The sequence below is a fragment of the Bombina bombina genome, chromosome 3 (assembly GCF_027579735.1).
Source record: "Bombina bombina isolate aBomBom1 chromosome 3, aBomBom1.pri, whole genome shotgun sequence".
NCBI lineage: Eukaryota > Metazoa > Chordata > Amphibia > Anura > Bombinatoridae > Bombina > Bombina bombina.
Genome location: NC_069501.1, coordinates 111304477 through 111327589, shown reverse-complemented (window position 1 = coordinate 111327589; position 23113 = coordinate 111304477). Strand labels below are relative to the sequence as shown.

General features: G+C 38.0%; 1 protein-coding gene across 1 annotated transcript in view; it reads right to left on the bottom strand.

The window, feature by feature from the left end:
• CRYZL1 (crystallin zeta like 1) overlaps positions 1-22897 on the bottom strand; it is a 248371-nt gene extending 225474 nt beyond the window's left edge. The window contains exon 1 of the mRNA XM_053705957.1: positions 22814-22897. The gene's annotated coding sequence lies outside the window, so the exon portion shown is untranslated. The remainder of the gene's footprint in view (positions 1-22813) is intronic.
• Between the last annotated feature and the right edge of the window lie 216 nt (positions 22898-23113).

Here is a 23113-nt window from a genome sequence, read left to right as displayed (position 1 = left end):
ATTATTAGGCAAATTAGTATTTTGACCACATCATCATCCTCTTTATGCATGTTGTCTTACTCCAAGCTGTATAGGCTCGAAAGCCTACTACCAATTAAGCATATTAGGTGATGTGCATCTCTGTAATGAGAAGGGGTGTGGTCTAATGACATCAACACCCTATATCAGGTGTGCATAATTATTAGGCAACTTCCTTTCCTTTGGCAAAATGGGTCAAAAGAAGGACTTGACAGGCTCAGAAAAGTCAAAAATAGTGAGATATCTTGCAGAGGGATGCAGCACTCTTAAAATTGCAAAGCTTCTGAAGCGTGATCATCGAACAATCAAGCGTTTCATTCAAAATAGTCAACAGGGTCGCAAGAAGCGTGTGGAAAAACCAAGGCGCAAAATAACTGCCCATGAACTGAGAAAAGTCAAGCGTGCAGCTGCCAAGATGCCACTTGCCACCAGTTTGGCCATATTTCAGAGCTGCAACATCACTGGAGTGCCCAAAAGCACAAGGTGTGCAATACTCAGAGACATGGCCAAGGTAAGAAAGGCTGAAAGACGACCACCACTGAACAAGACACACAAGCTGAAACGTCAAGACTGGGCCAAGAAATATCTCAAGACTGATTTTTCTAAGGTTTTATGGACTGATGAAATGAGAGTGAGTCTTGATGGGCCAGATGGATGGGCCCGTGGCTGGATTGGTAAAGGGCAGAGAGCTCCAGTCCGACTCAGACGCCAGCAAGGTGGAGGTGGAGTACTGGTTTGGGCTGGTATCATCAAAGATGAGCTTGTGGGGCCTTTTCGGGTTGAGGATGGAGTCAAGCTCAACTCCCAGTCCTACTGCCAGTTTCTGGGAGACACCTTCTTCAAGCAGTGGTACAGGAAGAAGTTTGCATCCTTCAAGAAAAACATGATTTTCATGCAGGACAATGCTCCATCACACGCGTCCAAGTACTCCACAGCGTGGCTGGCAAGAAAGGGTATAAAAGAAGAAAATCTAATGACATGGCCTCCTTGTTCACCTGATCTGAACCCCATTGAGAACCTGTGGTCCATCATCAAATGTGAGATTTACAAGGAGGGAAAACAGTACACCTCTCTGAACAGTGTCTGGGAGGCTGTGGTTGCTGCTGCACGCAATGTTGATGGTGAACAGATCAAAACACTGACAGAATCCATGGATGGCAGGCTTTTGAGTGTCCTTGCAAAGAAAGGTGGCTATATTGGTCACTGATTTGTTTTTGTTTTGTTTTTGAATGTCAGAAATGTATATTTGTGAATGTTGAGATGTTATATTGGTTTCACTGGTAAAAATAAATAATTGAAATGGGTATATATTTGTTTTTGTTAAGTTGCCTAATAATTATGCACAGTAATAGTCACCTGCACACACAGATATCCCCCTAAAATAGCTATAACTAAAAACAAACGAAAAACTACTTCCAAAACTATTCAGCTTTGATATTAATGAGTTTTTTGGGTTCATTGAGAACATGGTTGTTGTTCAATAATAAAATTAATCCTCAAAAATACAATTTGCCTAATAATTCTGCACTCCCTGTATAGGGGTCATTTGGGGGGATGAAACACATAGGCCAATTTTGGACCATTTATAGATTCAAAATCATGGACTTCGCAAGATAAGGATAACTTTACAAAAGTGTTAAAACTGAGTGGAATACAGACTATGTACGAAAAAAAAGATGACTAGCATAAGAATAACTAAAAAGGAAGCATAGACTGTATTCTGAGTATATAATGTGGGGGAAAACTAGCATTATAATGATTGCCTGGATAAGGAAATCAGCAACAAATGGGAACATTACCTAGTTATTGACCCTTATGAAACCCACAATGTCCCCTCCATGTACTATGAAGCCTAAGTAAGGGCAGAAAGCTCATGTGAACCATAGTTGTATAAATATGGACAGCAGTGTGTCTGTAGGGGATCAAGGGGGGGGCATCAGATCATGATGGACCACCATCTAGGATTTAATGAGAGTGAAGCCTGTTGATTTTGGGTTATCTAGTATGAGCTGAGAGTAAGCTTTGTAGCTCAGGTGCAATAGCTGCACTGTGTATATACAATGAACCAGCAGACTAGGGGGTTTAATTTATTGTATCCTATCCGCCTATGTCCAATGGGCCAAGATGTGTATGAATTATAGTTTGACAACAGACCTATTCAAGTCACAAAGGATGCTTATAGCAGGATAGATCCTACCATGCTGAGGCAAGTAACATCTTTAGCTAATACTGTACAGTAGGAATTAATCCCGTTTGCATCTACAACTGCACTTTAACTGTGGACAGAAACAAAGCAAAATCTGAAGGATAACACTTGTTAGCAAACATTAGAAAAAAAGGGTAATGGTCCACACTGACGGTCACGATCTTAATAAAACTACAACAAAGATATGAAGGAATAACAGTTTGAGGTCACAGTTATGTTATGGCAGAATAGTGTGTGTAAAAGCTAAGTAGGTAGTGACCAGTATGGTTGTTTAGTAAGATCATATTTTCTCTAGCCAACCCCTTGTCTCTGCATCGATTACCCCTCTCGGGTCAGCGCAAGGTCCCTCTGCTGAGCATACATCAACCTCAGAAGAGCACAACAAAGTTGTAAGTACCGGGTTGTCAGCTTCTGTTTCAGATGCAGTTCCATAATCCATTGCCCAATATAACGGAGGGCTACAGTGCGCCTCTCCACTCTGTAATACTGTGGTTCAACAAGTGACTGTGACAGACAGAGAAGATCAAGAGCAGACTTTACTGACCCGGGCAGGTCCCGATACTTAGCTGTTTTATCCGCTAATACAGTGTATTCCGTGCCTCTGAGAGTGTCCCCTATCCCAAGTGCCTCCTTCTTTTCCAAGACATAATCTATTGTAGCCTGTAATATCTGTAGCCTGTAATATCTGACCGGTCTCACCTGTGTTAGTAGAGAGCTGTGGCTCAATGTAGGGTGAATAGTGAGTAGCATCCGCTTGCTCTGTTGAAACATCGAAGTCCGTTGTTATAGTAGGTGTCTGGGGAGTTTTCCCCAGATTCTTTATCTTTAAGTTCGGTAGAAGAATGTCCATAGACGCGGGCAGATAAGGACTCACAACTGCCAGCTCTGAGCACACCTCATAGTCACAGTATCCCCGCGGGTCGGGCCCCCACTCGGTCTTCAGGTCTTCTCTGAGGGGATATCTTAAGGCTTCTATGGATTCCTCTGGAGCTTGCTGCATATCAGCGGCAGATGTCTGCTGGCTATGTTGAATATTTTCAGCACTCAACTGTGGATTTAGCATACAATGTAGGCTTCCCCATTCCCTGTCAATTAGTGCAGAGAGTCGTCCAAAGTGATCACACAAAAGTTTCTCTACGTCTCGCCATTTTAGAATGAAGTCGGTCACTGCTATTTTCTACCCTTGCAATCTTCCCCCAAAGGCTATGAGATTCAGAATGAACTATAGTGTTTTAGTAAAGTCTCCAGAATAGTAGGTTATTTCAACGCAACAACGGCGTTGTGCAACGGTAGAGCCCTGAGCAATCTCTACCGGGGGGTTTAGTTGGAGGCCGCAACCTCAATGTATGCTCCGGTGCTGGCAGCAATCTCAATGAACTTAGGCTCATCAGGTAAAGGATGATTAGCTTGATTGCGGTAGTTTTAGTTTCTTGCCAGATGGCGACTTATTCCAGTGTTTTGTCAAGTCAAATCTATCAAGGCTGGAGCAGCACACAAAACTCCAACCTATCATGACCGCCGCCCAGAAGTTCCCCCATTATCTATCTTTTTAAATAATAACACTTTTTGTGTTGACTATCCCTTTGTGTTCCCAATAACCAGCTGAAGAGTATTAAATTTATGAGAAATTGCTCTTTTGTGCTGCTTTTTGTAAATGTAGCCACCAATCAGCTAGCACTACCCAGGATGCTAAACAAAAAAATGGGCCAGCTTCTAAGATTACGTTCCTGCTTTTTCAAATAAAGTTACCAAGATAACAAAGAAAATTTGATAATAGGAGTAAACTAGAAAGTTGCTTACAATTGCATGCTCTATCTGAATCACGAAAGAAAAAACTTGGGTTTCATATCTGTTAGGGGTAATATGAACCTGATGGCAGCCATCTTGTTCCTCGCAGCCATTTTGTAATGAATAGACTTTATTATACTGGGGTATTATGCAGTGAGAACTATATGCATATTATGATAGTTTCCTTAGCTGTTCGGTCTTGCCAATGTACCCTGGCCCGACGCCCAGAAATAAGATAGAATAAGATAATGTAAACAAGATGGTTCAGAAACCTTGTTGTCTCCGCAGATGGTAGTTTGTTATGACTCTGTAAGTATTGTTATGAGAAAGAGACTAACTAAACAGAGTGAGTGAGCGCTTGCAGCTTAAAAGGCTAAGTGGTTAGTATAAAACAGTTTAATACAAGCAATAAAACAATAAAACTAATACAGTGATTCAGTTAAAACAATTATACATATTACATGGATCCATGGGGAACATATAAAAACAAACCTAAAATACAATGTGCGTTCAGAACAGCATAAAATAATGAATAATCACAATGTCGAAAAAGACCTAGTGGGGTCACAAATCCATCAACTATCGTTGGATGGGCTCTGATCACATAAGTAGAATTATATATAGACAGGTGATACAACGTGTCTGTAATATGACGTTAACAGTTGCACAATGGTGTGGATGAAATGTGAAAAAATGTGAAAAAAATGTGAAAAAATGTGAAAAAAAAAATATGAAAAAAAAAAAAAAATATATAAAAAAATGTATATGAGAAAAAAAAATATATATATAAAAATATATATATATAAATGTCCACAGTTAGTGTCCAAACAAAATAAGTTCCAAATTAAATATTTCCAATGTGGTTAATAGGCATAAGATGCCAAAAAAAGGGGTAGTTCCTTAGAAGCAAAATGTGTGATGAATTGTAGAAATTTTTTTTTAAAAACAAATCGTGAAGAATACAAATCGAAAAACCATAATTCAAAAATGTAAACAAAATCCAAAAAAAATGTCTTCAAAACCTGTGGAAAAAAACCTGTGGAAACCTGTCTTGATAAAGGCCAGGAAGGCCGAAACGCGTTGACATACTGGTGAGCTTATTTCTAATCATCATTTGGATTGCTAAAACGTTATTGCACTATTATTTCTCCTTTTTTCCACAGGTTTTGAAGACATTTTTTTTGGATTTTGTTTACATTTTTGAATTATGGTTTTTCGATTTGTATTCTTCACGATTTGTTTTTAAAAAAATTTTTCTACAATTCATCACCCCTTTTTTTGGCATCTTATGCCTATTAACCACATTGGAAATATTTAATTTGGAACTTATTTTGTTTGGACACTAACTGTGGACATTTATATATATATATTTTTATATATATATATTTTTTTCTCATATATATTTTTTTTTTTTTTTCATATATTTTTTTCACATTTTTTTCACATTTTTTCACATTTCATCCACACCATTGTGCAACTGTTAACGTCATATTACAGACACGTTGTATCACCTGTCTATATATAATTCTACTTATGTGATCAGAGCCCATCCAACGATAGTTGATGGATTTGTGACCCCACTAGGTCTTTTTCGACATTGTGATTATTCATTATTTTATGCTGTTCTGAACGCACATTGTATTTTAGGTTTGTTTTTATATGTTCCCCATGGATCCATGTAATATGTATAATTGTTTTAACTGAATCACTGTATTAGTTTTATTGTTTTATTGCTTGTATTAAACTGTTTTATACTAACCACTTAGCCTTTTAAGCTGCAAGCGCTCACTCACTCTGTTTAGTTAGTCTCTTTCCCAAGCCCACTAGGGGGCTCTTGCCAGTGAGCTTAAGGCATCGTATTACTAGCGCTCGGTCTACTACATCTGATTCTATTGTTATGAGAAACTCATGTTCCAGTTTTTCCTTGTACTTTGCTCTGAATAATTGTGTAAGATGACGCGGTCCTAACGTGTCATCCCCTTAACCCTGTATGTCACTATAAGAAAGGCTTGCACTGTGCAATAAACAGAATTGACTTTCTTTTGGGATTGAGTGGAGTTCCGGAGGAGGAGCTTGTGCATGAGGCTCTGCTGCACAAGCCCTGTTCATCTCTCCCATGCAATTAGTCCTTGGCGGTAGACTACGCGCCAGGTGCCCCAGCAGCCGAGGGGAGACGTTGCTTCCAGTTTGGATATTGTTGGGAGGAACTCGCACAGCGCTGTTTCAACTCTGCGCTACAAGATACCACACGGTGTGTTAGACCCCACGCAGAACACCCCGTGGTAAGGTCACACACAAGATAAGCCTGAAAGGCAGTCCCCCCCTCCCACCGGTGCTGCGCGAGGGGGGTAGATAGCCTGGAAATACCACAAATTTTACTGGCAGAATACTAACATCTCCCACACCCCCCCCATCTGGGCTATGGGTGGGGGTAGAGGGTAGCGACTTAAGTCCAGATAGGCTCCACGAAAATCTTGCCTCTTCCCTGCCTGGCCGGACCGATACACCTGCTCCCCTGACACACTGGGAGCTGGAATATCCGGTCCCCAGCTGAGCCCTCTGTGGCCAGGATACCTGTCGCAGGTCTGTGAGCGCATACACGGAAGAGGCGGGGACCAAGCGGCGCGCGACTGAACCTAGCGGAGAGAGGGTGGCTGGTTGAACCGGAGTAAGATCTGCATCCCAGCGGAGGGTTGTCTGCATAAAGTCGTGTTAGTTATTGGAACACGCTGACTTTACCCCAACCACTTTACCGTGCATTCACACCAGGCTAGATCCTCTCCCTGCAAGAAAACAACTCCCAGAGAGTGGGGGCATAAGACGCCGTTCCAGCATTGTCTCAAGTTGCGGTGAGCAACCGGGCACTCCAACTACTACAAGATAAGGAAAACCGCAAGTATAAAAAATAGATTCACTCTAAGCAAAAAAGTACTTTCTATGTCTATTGTTGCATAAACTCTCCTAGACAAAACTCTTTCCTGATACTAATGCTGGCTAACTTTCTTTTAACCTGGCTACAAATAAGCAAACTAAAGACTGCTTCATACTAACTGTGCTTAACCATAAGTTGCCTGCTTAACTATGCCTATAAACCAGACGTGACTTATTCCCTGCAAGGAAATAACTCTCAACATAGAGGAGCACAAAACGCTGTCTTAGCATTACCCTAAGCTGCAGCTAACATTTGGACATCCCAATCAATACAAGCTAAGTGAACTGCAAGTCCACAGCTCAAATTTATCTTAAGTAAAAAGAATTGGCTATGCCCATTGCTGACTATTGCTTCATTAACTGCTTTAGACAAAGTACTATATCTGACACCAAGACTGTTTAACTCTCTTCTAAACTTCACTATAAATGTCATGCGGAGGACTGCTTTATACCAACAGTGCTTGGACAAAATCTGCTTGTTTTATTATGCATATTGTTGATATAGTTAATTTACCACTGGAGGGGCACTACACAACTAAGGCCAGCAGTTATTAACCCCCTCATGATAAAGCTTGCTGATTGTTCCTCATTATAACTAAAGAGTTATCACTGCTTGATTATTTGCTGTAGGGATATTAGTATTTAATCTGAAGTGGTAAAGTAACTAAAATATTTAAAGTCAAAATAAGCTAACAATACTCTTAGGTGAGATATGAAGGTACCCTGTTGTGGTGCACATTATATATCAACTTAAAAATACTCAGATTCCCTATCCATAAGAGGTGTTGTTCTTATTACCCACTAGGTTTTGTACAATTTGACTACCCATAAACATAGAATTTATCTAAAAAAAAAAAAAGAAAAAGAAGGGAAAAGGAAGAAAAAAGAGGGTTATTGCTGTTATGTAAACCTGAACCCTTTTGTAGAATGTTGAAGGTAAAACTGTGAGCTAACATCAATCTGTATATGACTGTTATTGAGGTTCCCTTTAAGTATCTGCCTCTGATTTAAGGGGGGAGAGGAGAGAAAAGGAAGTAATTCTATGGTGTTCTTTTTTGTTTTTGTTTTTTTTCCCTTTTGCTTCTTCTCTCCCATTTAACTAATAAAGGCTCAAGTAACTCAGGGAAAGAATAGACAGGGAGGTAAGAGAAGGAGATAAAGGGATAAGATAACTTAAACTGAGGGACTAAGTGAAAGAGAGCTGACATATAACTGCCACGATTTAAACTCAGATTAGAAATGATTAGTATACTTGATTGACTTTGTACCTAACATACTATTCTTAGAACTCTCTAATTATAAAGATTGGAAAGAAAAAATGGGTTAGACCCCACATTACTAAACCGAGTCTACCACCCCAGGTCTTAATTTTTAAGAGACAATCATCTGTCCTCTAGGATTGTGAACCCTGGTCTTAACACCGCCCTTGATTAGACACTTTCTCACCTAGTTACTCCCCCCCCCCCTTTTTTTTTTTTTTCTCCTCCCCCCGGCTTCACCCGCACTTTTCACTCACCTCCCCACAAATACTCACCTTCACTTTTTTCCCCTTGGGGGGCTCTTCTTTTCCCCCTTCCTTTTCCTAATAAGCACTTAATAAAACACGCACGAGGAGGGGATTTCTTCCTGTCGATTGAAACACAGAAATTTTCTTTCTTAACTGCTCACTCACATATGGATACATTTTTAAACTCACCGGCACACCTTAAAAATTTTTCACCAACCATGGCTTCCAGACCCAGGGACAAGAGAAATAAAAATACAACTGAAACTCCAGTTGAATTACACCCAGAACCTGAACTTTCTGTAAAATCAAAAGAGGTTACTAGCTCCCAAATAATTGTAAAAGATATTCTTGAAGCTCTAAATCCCAAGTTTGATTCCCTCAGATTGGAAATAAAGCAAGACCTGCATGCACTCTCTATAGAGGTTAAGCAATTTTCAACAAGGATTCAAGAAGTAGAGCAAAGGGTGTCTGATCTTGAAGATCATTCAGTTGCACAAGTTACTAAAATACAGGCACACTCTTTAGCTCTGAAAGAGTTACAGAACAAGATCGAGGACTTAGAAAATAGGTCTAGAAGAAATAATATCAGAATAATCGGAGTTACAGAATCTCTCCAGGGTACAGACCTAGTGAAGTTTGCAGCCGAAACTTTACCTCAACTTCTAAAGATCCCTCAGGAAATATTGCCTTTAATGGTAGAAAGAGCCCACAGATTGGGGAGACCTCCCCTATCAGCGGGTGATAGGTTAAGACCTAGACCTATAATTGTGAAATACCTGAACTTTCAGGATAAGGTCAAGGTCATGCAATTTTTTCGTAAAAATGCCCCTATCTTACTAGATGGGAACAAAATATTAGTATTCCAAGACTTTGCCTACGAAACCTCCCTGAAGAGGAGGGAGCTCTCCCCAATTTGCGGTAGAATGATCAAAGAGGGTCTTTCTGCTACGGTCATTTACCCAGCTAGGCTGAAAATAGAATTCCAGGGCCAGGTGCACTTTTTTGAGACTGCCGCAGAGGCAGAAAAATTCTATACAGAAAAATGTGTTAAGTAATATGCACCATGATGTTAAATTTTATATGAGATTAAGATTGTATCTGCCACCGATGTCGCCATTATATAAGAGTTTCCGGTATTTGATGGTTTTTTGGTTTTTTATTTTTCTCATTTTTATCCTCCAGGCCTCAATATTGAAAAGCGACGGCAGTGGTGTTGGGGGTGCGGGGAGGCCCTTTTTCCTTTTCCCCTTCCCCCCCCCTTTTTTTTTTTTTTTTCTTCTCTCTCCCTTTTATTTTTAGAGGATTCTCTCATCCCAAGGGAGGGGAGGGCGAAGAAATTTAGAAAGAAAAAGTGTAAAGAACGTCTAATATAAAAAATTTGATTTTTTCTTCCTGGAATGTTGGAGGGGTCTCAACTCCAATGAAACGGAAGATGATAATCTCTCAATTCAGGAAACTTAACTCTGACATCGCATTTATCCAGGAGACACATTTAAACGCAGAAGAAACTCTAAAGCTAAAATTCTCCTGGGTAAATGAAGTGTTCTTCGCACCAAGTATAGGCAGAAAGAGAGGCGTAGCCATTCTCCTAGGAAAAAAAAACCCATATGAGATTCTGTCAGAATATATAGACCCAGAGGGTAGAATTGTGATTTTAAAACTAAGAATGGCTAATTCTATTTTTACTTTATGCAACTTATATGCTCCTAACAACTTTGATAGAAGTTTTTGGGAATTCCTACAAACTAAAATTTTGCAAATAGGAGAAGGCTATATAATTCTAGCAGGGGACTTCAATATGACCCCAAGAGCGCAGATAGATAGGCTCAGGCAAAAACCCAATAACGGTTTGACTAAAAGAGATAAGCTTGAAGGCAAAATGTTTAAAACTTTATTTAAAAATCTAGCCCTTAAAGACATTTGGAGAATTCAAAACCCAGATCGAAGGGAGTTTACATGTAAAGCTAAAAAGTGTAAGATCTTTCTCTAGAATTGATTTATTTCTAGTCACTGAGAATGTGCTGAGAATTGGCACTACATCGAAAATATCGCAAGTCACTTTTTCAGACCATGCTCCAATAACATTAAAAATACCATTAAACGAAAAAAAATCAGCTACACATCGTTTTTTCTTCCCTAAGTTTTTAACGAAAAACGCAAAATTTAGGGAATGGTTGACAACTAGAATGTCTGAATTTTTTACTATAAATGCTGATACTGTCAAGGATCCAAATATACTATGGGAAGCTGGTAAGGCGGTAATGAGAGGGGAAATTATTGCATACATGGCCGATTATAAGCGCAAGGCGACTCTGAGGGAGAACGAAGTACTGAGTGCACTCACTAATAGCTATAGTAAATATTTATCTCAACCAACATCAGTAAATTGGAAGAGGTACACCTTGGCTAAGAGAGAGAGAGATAATTTTCTAATGCATGTTGCAATCCAAGAGGATTATAAAACCAGAGCCAAATTCTACAGGCATGGAAATAAGGCAGGAAAAGTATTAGCAAATTTAGTTAAGAACATACAAGGAAGCTCTACTATTGACTCAATTTTAGAACAAGGAAACTTACTTCAAAATTCAAGAGAGATTATTGATGCCTTTTTCATTTATTATAGAGACCTCTATTCGTTTAGGGAATCAGATGAAGAAGCCTCAGAACTTTTTTGGGAAGGACTTGATCATCCGGTTTTAAATGAAGAAGCAGTAAGTGGAATCAACGCCCCTATTTCTGAGCAGGAAATTACCTTGGCAATTCAAGAAGCCCGCCTGGATAAGGCACCTGGCCCAGATTTTCTCCCTAATGAGTTTTACAAACTCCTTGCTCCAATTATAACCCCCTACTTAAGAAAAGTATTTAATTATTTCTTTGTAGACACTAAACCTATTCCATTATCTTTTACAGCATCTATTACAACACTAATCTTGAAACCAGGGAAAGACCCCTTGGAAAAAAGAGTCTTATAGACCCATCGCTTTACTTAACACAGATTACAAGCTATTATCATCCATCTTAGCCAAAAGACTCCAAAAAGTAATGGGGGATCTCATTAATAAAGATCAGGCGGGTTTTTTGTCCAGGCGCAATCTAGCTGCTAAGGTTAGGGAATTATTCCTAGTCCTTGACTACTTTCATAATTGCTCTGAAGATTTATCCCAAGACCAATCTGATATAGCAATTATCGCTTTAGACGCAGAAAAAGCGTTTGACTCTGTCTTCCATCAGCACATCAATAATGCCTTAACACGTTTTGGTTTCAAGGATAATTTCCCTTTTTTTATTAATAATCTCTGCACTAAGTCTACAACTAGATTATCTATCAATAAACTTGAGTCTAATTTAATTAACCTCCAGAGGGGCACAAGACAGGGGTGCCCGCTGTCACCTCTTTTATTTGACTTAGCGATTGAACCACTGGCCCTTAAAATCAGACAGATGATACAAGGGATAAGAATTGGCTCAGTAGAACCCAAAATTGCTTTATATGCCGATGACGTATTAATCTATATGTCTAATACAGCGACTAACATTCCAAGGTTAATCTCGATCACTAATTCATTTGGATCCTTTACAGGTTATAAGCTCAATATCTCTAAATCAGAGCTACTATGGGTTAGAAAAAATGAGGCCTCAATTGACACGATACCTTTCAAGGAAGTCTTGACTCATTTTAAATACTTAGGGATCTATATCTCAATTAATCCACAAGAGTGGTACACTCTCAATATTTCTCCCATCCTGGCTAGAATTAAAGAATATATGGTAAACTGGCAAAATCTCCCGATATCTTTATCCGGACGTATTGCTTTGTTCAAGATGGTCCTTCTTCCTAAGATTCTTTACCCTCTCCAAAATATCCCGGTGATCTTAAAAGTCAAAGACTGGAAAAGCTTAAATAGGGCATTGCGATATTTTATTTGGAAATGTAAAAGACCTCGAATTTCTCTAAACAAACTCTATCTACCTAAGAAGTATGGAGGAATGGCTCTCCCAGACCTAAGTAAATATAGCCTGGTTTTTCTCTCGCGCATCGCAATAGATTGGATCTTAAATAAGGACTATTTTACAAATAATAGTCTGGAGAAAAGTATCATATTCCCCTATAACCCCTCAGCTTTAATTCACTGCCCAATTCAACTAATTCCGAAAAAAGTGAGAGGTCTTCAATCAATATATATGGTTATACAAGCTTGGAAAAAATTAGGGCGCAAATTAAATATCGATCTAACTATTCCAAAATTCCAAGGACTATGTGGCAACCCAGAATTCCAGGAAGGTACTCAAACATTAGTATTTCAAATGTGGCAAAGAAAGGGTCTTCTTTTCCTGACTCAACTCATTGAACAAGGCACTCCATCGATCAAAACTTTTGAAAAGTTGAAACAGGAATTTGATATAAGCAATAAAGATTTTTTTGCTTACCTTCAAGCCAGACATTACCTATTCTCACTTGTGGAGAAGTATGGATGGTCTTGGTCATGGGGGAAGTTAGACAATTGGCCCATCCTGGCTAAAAACGACTTATCCTCTATATCCTGTTGGTATGATCTGTTGATAAGCCAAGATGGAGAGTCTAATCTTCAACAGATAACATTAAAATGGAATTCATTAACACCAGACTTAGACATCGAGGCAGAACAGGTGGGAAAATCTATAGCCACTGTAGCCCAGACTACATTATCCGCAAATTGGAGGGAATCACACATCAAGTTACTTTATAGAACATACTATACTCCACTTAAAGGGTTTAAGTGGCACAATTATGAATTTAACATATGCCCCAAATGTTCTCTCCCGGCTGCTGACATAGTCCATATGATATGGTCTTGCCCGAGGATTAGACAACTATGGAAAAAAGTAGAATTTTGGTTAACTAATGTACTAAAGCTCTCAACTCTCTCTCTCTCATTGGCAATAGTGGTATTTCTTATAGAACCTACAACAAATTTAGACCACATAAAAATTAGGAATGGGGCGATTCTGGCAACAAGAAATTAAATTTTTGGAAAGTGGAGAGACTCCTCAATACCTAGCATTCAAGAAATTAAAAACTATATGAAAAAACAATGTATTATTGAACAAATGGATGTATCTCTAACTTCTGAAAGAGAGGTGGTTTTATTTTTCCAAAAATGGTCGGCTTTCATTAAGATATTCACTCCAGAAGAAATAAATCAACTAATATATCCCTTTAGACACTCGGAGATAGTCCTATTAGGTATATGGTAATAGAAGATCCTGACACTCCCTTCAACCTCTCCCTCCCACTAAATTTTTCTCCTTATTTATTCATTTATTTATGGAGGGGAAAGAGAGAAGAGAAAAAAATAATTCCCCCCCCTTTTTTTTTTTTTTCTCCCCGCACCCCTCTCCACCACTTTCAGCTCAAATAGGTCGCATTAGGCAGAGACTATTTATAATTTAGCCTGAAGATATAGGATGTATAAGAATATTGATAAATAATAGAAAATAAGAGGCTTCATTTACTTTTGTCTTTTTTTTTCTTTTTCTGTTAATCCAGACAAAAAGTCTGCAATGTTTTGGCATATCTCTGCTTGATCTTGGTTGATGATATATTAATGTATGTCAATCTGCTTGTATTTTTTCTTTTTTTCTCTGTCGGTATTTCTTTTTTTTTGACAATATTGTTACATTGTTATGCCTCAATAAAAAAAAAAAAAAAAACAGAATTGACTTTCGATCATAATGCTGCGTGGTCTGAGTCATTCTAAGGGGCCCTTATCAGATAATCTACATATGCCTCAGGTGGTACACTAGGCCCCAGGCTTTGGCCTGTACTGACACTTACCCCCTGAAGGGGACACCTAACAGTTTTGGCGTCAGGACAGTGGGATTCGCAGGGAGTAAGTATGAGTGCTTCTACCATGCTTTCCTTCTGTGAATTTGAACCTAAATTTAGTCTGGTAATAGGTGTTGATAATATATGATAAAGGGTTAAAGGGGTTCCTGTGGTTGAAGCACAGGTTTGCGGAGGTTATAGTCCTGCCGGCAGTTGTGATACCCCTCCAGACAGGTGTAGAGTCCTGTGCTGAGATACGACAGGTATTGTGAGTCCTGTCTGTGATAAGCGTGCAAGAAATATATGAATGCCAGTTGACGGGAGGATTTTTTTAAGATAAAACTCCCCCGGGCAAGGTGGCAGTGAGTGAGTGAGTCTCACGTCTGTTAAAGTTTCCCATATTCATTCCCATAATAGAGTTTTGCTACCCACCTGAAGCTCATGTTGATATCTGATGCTTGCTTTGCTTTGATTTGTTTGTGTTTTTTAATGCTGTGCGTAGAAAATATTAAGTGGCTATGCATGTTATTAATGTGGCTATTATTGTAGGGGAACTGCTTATAGATAAGAATGCACAGAGAAAATTACATGTATAAGGTAAAAGAAAAAGAGTTAATAGTTTCTGCAAAAGACAGAAATATTTTTTAAAACACTGTCAGTAAGTACTGCTGTGTGATAAATAGAGGAATCTCTGTGTCTAAAAATGTAGCAGGCAAAGAAGGGGGGCCACCATTGAGCGCGTACATAGATCAGAAAAAAAAAAGAGAGAAGAAACTGTTACAGCAGCTCCGTTTGTGAGACTTTTTGTATTTGCAGTAAGGAAATTTAGGAAATTTTGTCTGTCGGTTCTCACTGTGGTATGCATGTAACAGATTTGCTTTAAACCAAAAAACAGAATGTATTATTTGAAAAGGATTATCCCAATCCAGGCAAAAAATGGCCATTTTGCGTGGAATCGGAAAGAAAAATACATTTTGGACTTGGTGACAGGTTAATCTGGTAAATTTTAAATGTATGTCGTACGCTATAAATTAGATGTTTTTCTGAGAAAGAAAAAAGGGAGTGAATCTTTGGCATGCGAGATGAAATGAGCTTGTGTGTGTCTGTATCGTTGTAATAATGTTTCTTTCTGTTTCTCTGCTGGGAAATCAGACGTTTTTAGAAGATATTTGGTAATGTTATTTTATGTAACTGTATTTCAAAGTCACCAGCATGTTTTAAGTATGTGGTATTCATATGCAGTTTTAGTGTTAAGTGATACTTGTTTTTCGGCAGGTAAAGATATGATATTGTTTTTGCAAGTGAAGTAACGGCTTTGAAAGTGGCTTTGAAAGTGCGATGGTGTGTGTGATTTTTTGTCACGCTCTGGTAAATATGAAACTGTTTCTGGTATGATTAATGGGTTAACGTATGTTGTATTTGTAAGGTCTGTGCACGGCGTGGGTGCACACAATGACACATAGTTATAAGCTGTAATTGAAAGTTTATTTAAAAGTGCGTCCGTTTTTGTTGCAAGTAAATTAATCTGCAGGTCATGCTACATTACAGAGGTGAAATTTGTGTGGTAAATGATACAAGCAGCCTAAATTATGGTTGGGATATACATATGTAATTTACGTGATGAATGGTTAGTCCTTAAAGGGACAGTCCACTGTGACAAGGTGTTGCTATTAATGTATTGTCCATGACTTGTGATACAAGCTGCATAGTATAACATATAGGAGAGATTGCATTTGCAAGTTTATTTGTATATATATGAAGTAGCTGGTCTTGTGCTTTCAAAACACAGTTGATTGCAATGGGTTGCATTTTAGATAATAAGAATATCTCATTATCTTATATTTGTCTGTAAAATCAGAGCTCAGTGCGTAGACGGAGCAATAGAAAATTGTCATTTTATTATTTAAAGAACCAGTGCAATAACACTGTATTAGTAGTTTGCTAAATATATTTTAAGAGACCTTTCTTTGTATATATTTATTTTAAATCTGTCGTTTCGATAGCAGATATTTTTTTTTTGCAGCATAACTTAATTCTCTCTGTAATGCAAACTGAAGTGATAAGTTGTCTACAATTTTAGTGTAGGGATCCGGGAGACTAGCGGACAGAAAAGAAAAAAAAAACGAAAAAAAACAGGAGTGAAAATATTTAAAGGGATACAGGAAAACTGATATAACATCTGAGAATTTAAGGGAATATTTACATAAAAGACGATGAGGTTTACTGTAAGCCTAACACTAGTATATTTCACTGTGTTAGCAGTTTCAATTAAAGATTATTTTTAGTTTGGTTAAAATGTCCCTTTAACTAGCCTGCATCCCACTGTGAGTGCGTTCTTATGCTGCTTATGCTTGTTTAGGCTATTTAATGAACGTCAGTATGCATTTTTTATTATAAGGATCATTTGGAATAATTTAAAGGGGAAATTGTATTAGTATTCTTTTTCAGAAAGCTTATTTTTTGTGTTATATACGGTTGCTATATTTGGCTGGACAACTGCAGAATGGTGAATATCAAATTATACATAATATTAAATCCAATAATTTTGTTGTGGTTAAACTAATTAGCATTTATCAAGTTTTAGTGTGAATTTTATATTTTTAAGCAGTAAACAGTGTTTCTCCTTTAAGTAAAAATGAAACTTTGAGATTGCCTCACTATCCTTGAGAAGAATGATAACACTGTGCATGTTTTGCTTTTCTTTAAAAAAAAAAAAAAAAAGTTTCTCTGTTTGGCTTTGTTGCAGAGAGAACGATTTGTACTTTACATTTAAAGAGGCAGTACTGGTGTTCTACGTTATAAAAAATGATAAATATAAATTGCTCACTACAAAGAAACCAGTATTTATATTATATTCTTTCACAGAATATAGCTTAAAAAAAAAAATGATAATTTTATTTCTGTGGCTGTCAAACTGTATGTCAAAGATATTACAGAACTCTTTATTATTAAAATAACCCCCACTACGTAAATGACTTTGATTGCTGCTTAACAGTTAAGCCGTGGTCTATAAGGTGTCTACAAATAAACACCCCTAAAACAAATGATGCACATTTTATCTGATTCTACTGCATTTATATAACTTGCTAATTTATCTGATCCCAGTTTTAGTTTTATTTATATGGCTTACGTGTATTTTGTCTCTTGGGGTTGTAATGAGATTTATACAGCGTGTGATAAGAGGCAGCCCTCAAAGGCTTAAAAATTAGCATATGAGCCTACCTATGTTTGGTTTAATCTAGGAAGGTTGGTTAAAATTAAAAGTCCTATCTGAATAATGAAATTTTCATTTATCCTACAATGTCCCTTTAACAGTGGCTACCGTGGTTATCTGATCGTTCCCAAATAAGCGCAATTTTATTTGTATAATCTGCAACTGAAGTTTCTTGGGCATCTGCTGTGATTGTTTTCTTTGTGTGATATCAATGTTTTGTACATAGTGGATGTTTTTAATTGTTTGTAGTGTTCTGAGAATGTTGCATTTCAGTGAATGTCAGAATGAATGTCAGAATATGTGTTGCATTCTAAGTTAATTGTGGTTGTTTGAAATTTGTGTCAGCAGCTAATGTTTTGTGAAAGACAAGAACGATTGGTTTTCACTTTTTGTTTGTTATGTTTTTTCTCTTTTGTGACTACGTGTGGAAGCGTGCTGTATGGACAGCATATTGAATTGTGAAGTGTATTTCATTTTGCTTGCTATTGAGAATTGTCTCTGCATGAGTGGAGTGCATGATTTGCCGTTTAGTTTCTTGTTATCTTATGTTTGCGTGTCACATGAGATGTTTCACGCGAACATGGGGGAAGTATTGATGAGTATTGATGAATATCTTTATGTAATGGGGGTGATTGCTTTTAGGAGGTGAACCTAAAACGTTTTGAATCTCCTCGTACAATGTTATTGTCTAACCACCAGCTGTGCCCTAAAATTTCCTTGTCTTACCCCTATGCAGGATGCACTACGTCCCTAGGATTGTCTAGAACTTTCCTTCATTGGGAATCTGGCCACGGAAAAGCATCTACCTTGCTGGCCACCCCGGTCGTAGCCTGTACACCCACACCCCACTCTTTCTTTTCCCCTCCCTGGTGGATTAGATCTTTTTATTGTCTTTCTGTGTTTTATTTTGCTCTCATATTTCAGATGCCTAAAATGTTTTATTTTTCTATTTGGTTCTTAACACTATATTTGTATTTGCAGGATGAGATCATGAAGCTGTCTTCAGAGATTAAAAGACACTAACTGAATTATTTTTGAGTTTTCATATTTAGGTAAAATCTGTACAGGCAAAATTCCATAAGTGCACTCTTCAAAAGATTAAAGATTGAAAGCAAGTAAACCTTTAAAGAAAGAAAAGATGAAGATGAGAGACCTTTTGTCAAGCTTGTTTTAACCACCATACTGCAGTAAAAAAGTTACTGAACTATCTTTGGATCCATTCTTTGCTTTGCATGCTGGTACCAGCCCCAGAACTGGACTCTGGGTAATCCATGACTGTTTCCTCTGACGTGTGTCTTCAGGACATAAAGACTATCCTTCTCTGGACTGTGCCTTACTGCTCGATATGGAGGTCCTGTTATACTGTTACAGGGTCAACCAATTAAATTAGGGGAGTATTGTTTTAACTCAATTCCTTATATTGCTTGTTTTATATTCTCTTGTATTTGTATTATTTTTATTGATCATACTGGGTATAAGACATCATATGCTTCATTGGTATTAGTGCACATGGTAGTTTATGTGCTTAACAAAGTAACCCTTTAGATAAAGGTAACTGAACTTCGCAGTATTGTACCCTATTGAATGGCCCACTGAGTATAAAAGATATGTTTAAGGAAGATGCTGCAATATATCATAATATCTTAGACCCTTCACCCTTTAGAACATAAGGAGAACACGTCTAAGCTAGAAGTTTATAGTAAATATACAGAGAAATGTTTGTTCAGGGAATAGCATAATTATAGGTTATGAAAGCAAATGTATTTTTCCCTTTTATTAATTAGTATGGTATCTGCAAAGTGAATTTGGTCATTCCTGATGTTTGTCAAAGAGAGTAATTCTTACCATAAAAGTTGTGTTTACCTTTAAAAGAACTTGTAGTTTTAAATTATGTTCTGTTTGTATGCTTTCCTCATACAGGAGTGTGAGGCAATGGAGGTTGCATAAAATAATTAATAAACTAGTAGTGTTTATATCAGATGAGATTGTTGAATATTAGGATCATGGTTGGAGAATTATAAACATTATAGATAGCAGCCATCCAGAATAAAGCAACACAAGGTTCTTTTATTTTTTTTTAGAAGTTCAAAGTGACAGTGTAAAGAAATCCATTTATTTTCATTGACTGTTTTCTTTTTTCCATTCTTACTACAGGGCTGGCCTTAGCATAAGTTTTAGCATAACCATTCAGGCCCTTGATGAAGTCTGACAGGTTTTCACTTGCGTAGTATTCATGAAGTATCATTTAAAAGTGTATAGAGAAGTTGTAAATTATTCTCTGAGAAATGTCAATGTATTTAGCTTGTATTATATATCAACAATGTTTTGTTTGATTTTAAATGACATAGGATGAAAGTGACATTTTATTTGGACATAATTGTGATTGTATTGCGGTGTGTACTCATCCTGTACTGTTTCTGTTTGCTTCCTAGACTCCCTGTGACTCGAGTGTCTGCTTGCCATGGGTATCCACTGGTTGCCTTGTCTACCCCATGAACCAACCATCAGATTTCCAGTATCTCCCTGCGGAAGAACCGTGGATAAGCACCCCTACTGCAAATGAACTGTTGGAGAACTGTATTATAGCAAAGTGTCGAGGTGCAGCGCTCTCAAATGGACAAAGACTGTTCTTAAAGTGTTCAGAGGCCACCTAGAGACCGTTGTGCTGTTGCTATGTCATGCTTTACTGTGGAAAAGGAACTGTTGGACATATTGGGGGGTGCTAGCAATGCAGGTGGAGAGATAGACGATGCAGCGTTGTTTGGGGGTAGATGGGGGGCTGATTGGGTCTCTGTGCCGGTAGACCGGTAGTTTTGGGAAGGCTAGAAGATAGATGGAAGGTATTGGAGGGACTGTACCTATATGCAGTGACAATTATCCTATAAAAGTATATCACGACATAGGAATATTTTTCTCTTTAGTATTCTTATAGAGTTCTGTTACCATAATACAAGGCTTTACTAATTTTCTATGCCTGTCTATTTTTATGTTATTCTGTTAGAATAAAAGGATGGTATGTTAGGGGTAATATGAACCTGATGGCAGCCATCTTGTTCCTCGCAGCCATTTTGTAATGAATAGACTTTATTATACTGGGGTATTATTCAGTGAGAACTATATGCATATTATGATAGTTTCCTTAGCTGTTCGGCCTTGCCAATGTACCCTGGCCCGACGCCCAGAAATAAGATAGAATAAGATAATGTAAACAAGATGGTTCAGAAACCTTGTTGTCTCCGCAGATGGTAGTTTGTTATGACTCTGTAAGTATTGTTATGAGAAACTCATGTTCCAGTTTTTCCTTGTACTTTGCTCTGTATAATTGTGTAAGATGACGCGGTCCTAACGTGTCATCCCCTTAACCCTGTATGTCACTATAAGAAAGGCTTGCACTGTGCAATAAACAAAATTGACTTTCGATCATAATGCTGCGTGGTCTGAGTCATTCTAAGGGGCCCTTATCAGATAATCTACATATGCCTCAGGTGGTACACTAGGCCCCAGGCTTTGGCCTGCACTGACACTTACCCCCTGAAGGGGACACCTAACAATATCCCATTAATGATGGTAAATCCAATTGTTTAAAAAATGCTAGGATTTACTATCACTGAAAATAAACTGGAATTTCATTGATCACTTAAAAAAAGGGTGCTAAACTCAGTCTGTCTGTGTGGCGTCAGCTCGCTAAAGTAAGAGCCTACGACCGCCCACAGCACAGCTCTCTTCTCTCAATTAGGCAAATTTTTTTACCTTTAAACCAATAGTTGTGCTAGTCATCTGACAGTGTTCTGTATGCTAGCACAGCTATTGATTTAGAAGTGGAAACGTCACCTCATTGGTAAATAAACTCTGTGTTGTGGGCGGTCAGAGGCTCTGACTTTAGTGAGCTGCCGCGGCACAGTCAGGGTGAGTTTGGCACCTTTTTTTTTTTTTTTTTTTTATAATAAGTGATCAATGAAATTCCAGTGATGGTAAACCCTAGCGTTTTTTTTTTTTTAACACTCGGATTTACCTTCACTTTAACCTTTATTCATAAGAAAATATAGTCTTTCTCATGCACGTTACCAATTTGTTTTGAGTACACCTTCCCTTTACAGGGACATAATGCATTGAAGTCTGCTCAGGAACTGCAATGCATTTCTCAGGGCAAACTTGACAACATCTCTGCTGTGGGGACATTAACAATGTTAATCCAACGCAAACATGAAACGGTCAAATGCATTTTGTTATTCGACTATTGTCCCTTTAAGCTGTAAACAATAAAGGGCCATTATAATAAAAAATGGCATGCTCTAATCCGTTAGAGCATGTCATTTTAAGGCTATCGACCCTGAACTTCAGTGTGTTTAACCGCTGCAAAGGAATTAAACACACAGTAGAAGTGCCGGACTCACAGACTCACGACCCCAATGTGGAACTAGTGTTGCTGATTGGATCAGCAACTTATTCCACTCAGGACCAGCAATGCTCTGCGAGTCCTGAGAGGTATTTGTACTGTTTTTTTTGTTTTGTTTTTTACTATAATGGCCCTTTAAAGGGACACTAAACTCAATTTTTTTTCTTTCAAGATTCAGATAGAGCATAAAATTTTAAGCAACTTTTTAATTTACTCCTACTATCAATTTTTTTTCGTTCTCTTGCTATATTTATTTTAAAAGCAGGAATGTAAATCTTAGCAGCCAGCCCATTTTAGGTTTAGCGCCATGGATAGCACTTGCTTATTGGAGGCTTACATTTACCAACCAATAAGCAAGCATAACCCAGGTTCTCAAACAAAAATGGGCCGGCTCCTGCTTTTTAAATAAAGACAGCAAAGAACGAAAAAAAATTGACAATAGGATTAAATTAGAAAGCTGCTTAAAATTGCATGCTCTATCCGAATCATGAAAGAAAAAACGTGGGTTTAGTGTCCCTTTAAGGTATCTCTACTAGTAAGAATCACACAGTCCCTCCTCAATATACTGTAACAGTTACCCAGGAGACAGCGTAACTAACTGTGCATCACCTTCCACAGAATTCTTAAATACTTCAGTACTATGAATCACCATCTTAAAAAAACATAGCAGCTTCACATGATATTGACATGGAATGTAATAGTGGTCCGTGAAGGTATCAATCACTACATGTGAAATAGCTTTCCTTAGGCATCCCTGACATATCTCTCAGAGTAATAGGATTTCCCCGTTAACACATATTTTGCTTCATTCTACTGCAATGATTCTCACAGATCTGGCCCTGTGGGTGTAAAATGAAAACAGAACAGAGGATGCGACTACTGTAAAACTGCTGTCTCAGCTAGATTGTGAGAGCAAACAGGAAACTCCATGACATTTGTTTTCCTACCTTACTGACTGTGCCTCCCTCCGCAGCAGAATGAATGAGAAATTCTTCCTTGTTGTGGTGCAGAACAGTGAAAGCAAAAGCTGGGGGAGGTGCATACGGAAGAGGAGTGTACTGGTTAAACCATTAACTGTTTGCTTTCTTGGAGATTAGCATTGCAATGCTCCCTTCAGAATGAAAGGGACAGTATACACCAATTTCCATATAACTGCATGTAACAGACACTACTATAAAGAAGAATATGCACAGATACTGATCCAAAAATCCAATATAAAACCTTTTAAAAACTTACTTAGAAGCTCC